This window comes from Trichechus manatus, unplaced genomic scaffold (genome assembly GCF_000243295.1).
Source record: "Trichechus manatus latirostris isolate Lorelei unplaced genomic scaffold, TriManLat1.0 scaffold00053, whole genome shotgun sequence".
NCBI classification, from domain to species: Eukaryota; Metazoa; Chordata; class Mammalia; order Sirenia; family Trichechidae; genus Trichechus; species Trichechus manatus.
In genome coordinates, this window is record NW_004443989.1 from 15,557,075 (window position 1) to 15,563,961 (window position 6,887).

The 6,887-nt window shown below is 37.3% G+C and overlaps 1 pseudogene; it reads right to left on the minus strand.

Moving 5' to 3' along the window:
- Positions 1-213: 213 nt before the first annotated feature.
- Positions 214-6,887, minus strand: part of LOC105756348 (immunoglobulin heavy variable 4-59-like) — a 38,355-nt pseudogene continuing 31,681 nt past the window's right edge.

Here is a 6,887-nt window from a genome sequence, read left to right on the forward strand (position 1 = left end):
ATGAGAGAAACTAAGAAGCTACAAAAAAGAAACAATAATAGTCTTTGGATAAGATATTTGTCAAGGGCAGGGAAATTCAGGGTTAAAAGGAAACGACCTTCCGCTGCACCTGCTCTTGACATGGACTCTGTGCTCTGTGTATCAAGAGTGCCCCCTGCAACCCATTTTCCTTCCTGCAGAGAAGTGTATGTCTGGGCTCACACTGACTTTTCCTCACTGTGCCTGGGTACAGTAATACAGGATCTTGTATTCAGATTTCAGTTTGAACATTTTAAGAGAGACAGTACTGAAAGTGTTGTCCCTAGCAATTTTGAATCTTACTTTAACTGATGGAGAGTAATACTGATTTTTTTTCCACCTGAATTACTCATTCTTGCCACTCACCTCAGCCCCACCCTGGATCCTGGCTGACCCTCTGCATGCCATAGTCAGTGAAGTTGAATCCAGAGGCTTTGAAGGAGAGGCTCAGAGAACCCCAAGGCTGACTCATATCTTCCCCTGACTCCACCACTTGAACATCACACAGGATACATGCACACAGAGAACACAGACTAATAACAGTCCCATGTGGAGCAGTCACAGCTGACCTGATGCAGGAGGGACATTAACTTTGACAGTGCAGAGATGAGAATCCCAGATCAGTGCAACACTTATGGTGTGGACACTGAGGAAGGACACAGACTGGGACATACCCTCAAGGACTTGGAGACACAGGGAAACAGCTGCTTTTCATGAGCAGGGAAGGTACCACATTTGCATATATGTCTCCCTGTGGACATATATGAACCACTTATCATGTTTGTCGGTCTCTGCCTCTGGATTTCAGGGAAGGCATGTGGGAAGGATTTCAGGGAAAGCATGTGGGAAGGATTCCTGGGACCTGATGCTCAGGGATACTCTGTTACCCCTTATTTTTATGAAATTTGGAAACTGTCTGGGTACCTTTATGGTGTGAAACTTTATCACCAAATAAGTCCAGGAAGGACACCAAAAGGAAAACTGCACCAGAAAACAAACATCTGACTCCAGTACGTGCATCCTTCAGGGCTGTGAACTACTGCTCTCTTCAAGAAGACAAAATGGTGAGAATGAACAGAAACAGAGATCTGTGCCTTTTCAGGCCAGGACTACATGATTTTGAATGTCCTGAGCTCAGGTTGTCACCTTGTCCCATAACAGCCCAGGATTAGGTCACTCAGAGTGCTTCTCTGTGCACCACTCCCTATGCATTGTAGGAAGAGGATGAATGTGTTCTCTGTGTCTGGGAAAATAATCTGAGTGACTTCTCATGTCAAAGTTGGATCTGCCCTTAATGTTGCTACCGTTGTCTCTCTCCCTACAGGGAAGAGTGGTCCCAGGATTAAGGAGACTACCTCATACCTGGGAATAGGTCACCTGGAATGACATGCACGTTTGGTGGGATGATTGCTGAGATCTTCCCTCATGTCATGGTGAAAGGTATACTTATGACCTCATCATAACATTGATTCCATAGACTGCAGGTTATTAATAATAATAATAAATTGCAGACGTAGACCTCTGATGCACCTAGATGCAGAAATCCTAAGGAAATATTAGTAAACCAAGAACAATTACATAGAAGATAATATATTACAACAAAGTGCTGTTTATTAAAATAATGTTAATGTCCTTTTAACTTGAAAATTCAAAAACCCTAATCACCTATCTTAGTTTTCTAGTGCTATTATAAGAGAAATACCACAAGTGGATAGCTTTAACAAACAAATTTAGTCTTTCACTGTCTAGGTTACTAGAAGTCTGAATTCAGTGCACCTGCTCCATGGAAAAGCTATCGCTCTCTCTCGGCTCTGGGGGAAGGTCCTTGTCATCAATCTTCCCCTGGTCTAGGAGCTTCTCAACACAGGGACACTGGGTAGAGAGAACATGCTCCACTCCTGGCTCTTCTTGCTTGGTGGTAATGAGGTTCCTCTCTCTCTGCTCCCTTCTCTCTTTTATATCTCAAAAATTATTGACTCAAAATATAATCTAATCCGGTAGATTGCTTCCTGCCTCATTAACATAACAGCCTCTAATCCTGCCTCATTAGCAACATAGAGATTAGGATTAAAAAAGAAAACAGGATGATTACATCAGATTACAAAATGGTGGACAACCTCTCAATATTGGGAAACACGCCTAGCCAAGTTGATACGTATTTTTGGGGCATATAATTCAGTTCATAACATCTAAATAAGAAAACATGCTTATAATCATCAAAGAAGAGGGTTTCTTTAATGTAATAAACAGTATCTACAAATAAAAACATAAGAGTTAAAAATAAATGATTAAGGAATCCCTTAGAAATCTTGAAGGAGAGTTAGAATTTTGTTCTACATTTTTCTCCAGCTCTGTGCAGGACCCTCTACTGTGATTCCATTCAGGGCAGTTAGTGATGGTAGCTGGGCACCAAGTAGTTGTGCAGGACTCAGTCTGGTGGAGGCCATGGTAGTTGTGGTCCATTAGTCATTTTGAGTATTCTTTCCCTTGTGTCTTTGGTTTTCTTCACTCTCCCTTGCTCCAGGCAAGGTGAGACAAATGGAGTATCTTAGATGGCTGCTCACAAGATTTTAAGACCCCAAAACCAACTCACTAATGTAGAATGGAGAAGATTTTATTTATAAACTATGTTATGCCAATTGACTTAGATGTTCTCAGAGACCATAGTCCCCGCAGCCCTCAGCCCAGTAGTTTGGTCCCTCAGGGAGTTTGGATGTGTCTATGGAGCTTCCATGACCTCGCCTTGGACAAGTTGTGCTGACTTCCCAATTATTGTGTACTATCTTACCCTTCACCAAAGTTACCACTTATCTATTGCCTATTTAATGTTTTTCCATTTCCCAGTAACCTCCCTCTTAATAATCAAATATTATTTCTTCTTGTGTGTAAACCTTTTCATGAGTTTTTATACTAGTGGTCTCAAACAGTATTTTTCCTTTTGTGACTGGCATATTTTTATTTCACTCAGCATCATACCCTCCAGATTCCTCCATGTTGTGAGATGCTTCCCAGATTCATCATTATTCTTTATCGTTTAGTAGTACTCCATTGTGTATATGTACCATAGTTTGTTTATCCATTCATCTGTTGAATGAACATCTATGTTGTTTTTATCTTTTTGTTATTGTGAACAATGCTGCAAAGAACACGGGTGCGTATATGTCTATTCTTTGACTACTCATATTTCTGTAGGATATATTCCTAGGAGTGGCGTTGCTGGGTCATATGGTATTTCTATTTCTAGCTTTCTAAGGAAGAGCCATATCGTTTTCCAAAATGGTCGTAGTATTTTTCATTTCCACCAGCAGAGTATAAGAGTTTGATTCTCTTCGGAGGCTCTCCAACATTTGTTATTTTCTGTTTTTTTTTTTTTTTTTTTTTTTTTTTTTTTTTTTTTTTTTTTAGTTTGTACCGGTAATGCCAAGGAAAGATGGTATTTCCTTGTGGTTTTGATTTGCATTTCTCTTATGGTTAGTGATCACCAGCCTTGCCTTATGTGTCTGCTAGCTGCTTGAAAGTTTTCTTTGGTGAAGTGACTGTTAACTTCCTTTGCCCATTTTTTAAATGGATTATTTGTCTTTTTGTTGAGGAGGTGTTGGATTTTCCTGTAGATTTTATAGATTAAACCTTTGTCAGATTTGTCATAGAGAAAAAAAAAAATTCCCAGTTTGTAGATTCTCTTTTCACTCTTTTGATGAATTCTTGTGATGAGCATAGGTGTTTGATTTTTAGAAGATCCCAGTTATGTTGCTTGTCTTCACGAGTTTGTCTGCTGTCTGTTATGGTTTGTATCCTGTTAATGCCATGTATTAACGCCTCTAGTGTTAATCCTATTTTTTCTTCTGCTATCTTTCTCGTTTTTCTTTTTATGTTTAGGTATTTGATACATTTTGAATTATTTTTTGTGTATTGTTTGAATTATGGATTCTGCTTCCTTTTTCTCACATGGGAATCCAGTTTTTCAGCACCATTTGTTAAAAAGAGTATGTTTTCCCCATTGTATGGACTTCACGCCCTTGTCAAAGATCAGGTGACTTTAAGTGGATGGATTTACATCTGAGTTCTCAGTTTTGTTCCATTGGCCAATATACCTGTCATTTCACCAGTACCAGGCTTTTCTGACTACCATGGCTGTATAGTAGCTTCTGAAGTCAGGTAGTTCGTGTCCTATTACTTTATTATTATTCTTCAGTAGTGCTTTACTTATCTGGGCTGCTTCCTTTTATATATAAAATTAATGCCTAGTTTTTTCATCTATTAAAGAATGCTTTTGGTTGGGGACTGCATTGTATATGTCGATTGCTTTTGGTAGAATTGACATTTTCACAAAGTTGTGTCTCCCTATCCATGAGTGTAGTATGTTTTTTCCATTTATGTAGATTTCTTTTGGTTTCTCGCAGTAGTGTTTTGTAGTTTTCTTTGTATAGGTATTTACATCCCTGGTTAGATGTACTCCTAAGTATTATATTTTTTAGGGGCTATTGTAAATGATACTCTTTTGCTGATTTCCTTTTTGTCGTTCTATTTATTGGTGTATAGGAATCCAACTGATATTTGCATGTTTAGCTTGTATCCTGGGTACTCTCCTGAATCTTAATATTAGTTTCAGTAGCTTTCTAATGGAGTAATTTGAGTTTTCTATGTTTAGTATCATATCATTCCCAGTTAGGGACAGTTTTACTTCTTCATTACCAATTTAGTTGCCCCTTATTTCTTTTTCTTGCCTTATTGCTCTAGATAGGACTTCCAGCACAATGCTAAATAAGAATGGTGATAAGGGCAATCCTTGTCTTGTTCCTGGTTCTCAAGGATGATTTTTCAACCTCTCTCCATAAAGAATTATGTTGGGGCCTAAATACACCATAAAGAAATAGAAAGTGACAGAATGGATTAAAAAAAAAGGATCCATCAATATGGTGTCTACAAGAGACATAGCTTAGAAACAAAGATGTAAATTTATTAAAAATCAAAGGCTGGAAAAATATGTTAAGCAAACAGCTACCAAAAAAGAGCAGGAGTGGCAATAATGATCTCAGATAAAATAGACTTTAAAACAAAATCCAATATAAAAGACAAAGAAGGACACTAAATAATGATTAAGGGGACCATCTGTCATGAAGATATAACCATAATAAACATCTATGCACCTAATGACAGGGCTTCAAAATACATAAAGCAAACTTTAATAGCACTAAAAAGAGAAATTGACAGTTCCACAATAATAGTATGAGGTTTCAACACACCACTCTCAGTAAAGGACAGAACATCTAAAAAGAAACTCAACAAAGACAGAAGACTTAAAGGGGGCAATCAGCCAACTTGACCTCAGATACATAGCACACTCCACTGTACAGCTGAAAAATACACATTCTTTTCCAATGCACATGGAACATTTTCCAGAATACACCACATCTTAGAACACAGACCAATACTGAAAAAGATTCAAAACATTGAGATAATATAAAGTATCTTCTCTGACTACAATGTCATCAATGTAGACATTAACAACAGAAAGAGCATGGGAAAAAAAATATGGAAACTGAATAACACTCTGATTTCAAACCACTGGGTAATAGAAGAAATCAGAGATGCAATCAAAAAATTCCTAGACTCAAACTAGAATGAAAACACATCATGCCAAAACCTTTGGGACACAGCAAAGGCAGTCCTCAGAGGACAATTTATAGCTATAGATGCACACATCAAAAAACAAGAAAGGGACAAAATCAAAATCAAAAGATGAACTACACAATTCAAACGAATAGAAAGAGAACAGCAAGCAATGCCCACAGCCATCAGTAGAAAGGAAATAATAAAGATCGAGCAGAAATTAACAAAATAGAGAATAGAAAAAAAAAACAATAGAAAGAATCAACAAAACCAAAAGCTGGTTCTTTGAAAGAATCAACAAAATTGACAAACCACTGGCCAGAATGACAAAAGAAAAACAGGAGAGGATGCAAATAACCCAAATTAGAAATGAAATGGGGGACATTACAACAGACCAAACTTAAATAAAAAGGATCATAACAGAGTATTATGAAAAACTATACTCAACAAATTTGAAAATGTAGAGGAAATGGATACATTTCTAGAAATGCACTACCTACCCAAACTATCACAAAGTGATGTTGAAAATCAGAACAGACCCATTACAAGAGAAGAGATTGAAAAGGTAATTAAAAAACAAAAACAAAAACCTCAGAACCAAAAAAAAGCCCTGACCCAGATGGCTTCACTGGAGAATTCTACAAAACATTTAGAGGAGAGCTTGTAGCAGTACTACTCAAGTTATTTCAGAACATATAAAAGGAAGTGACACTTCTGAATTCATTCTATGAAGCCAGAATAACCCTGATACCAAAATCAGGCAAAGATGCCACAAAGAAAGAAAATTTCAGACAATTATCTCTCACAAATATAGATGCAAAAAAATTCTCAACAAAATTCTAGCCAATAGAATTCAGCATCATATCAAAGAAATAATACACCACAACAAAGTAAGATTCATTCCAGGTATGTAAGGATGTTTCAACATTAGAAAATCAATCAACACAATCCACTCCATAAATACAAGGAAAGAAAACAATCACATGATCATCTCAACTGACACGAAAAAGGCATTCAACAAAGTCCAACACCCATTCCTGATAAAAACTCTCAATAAAATAGGTATAGAAGGGAAATTTCTCGACATAATAAAGGACATCCATGAAAAACCAACAGCCAACATCATTCTTAAAGGAGAGAGGCTGAAAACATTCCACTTCAGAACCGGAACAAGACAAGGATGTCCTTTACCACCACTCCTATTTAACATTGTGCTGGAAGTTCTAGCTAGAGCAATAAGGCAAGAAAAAGAAATAAAG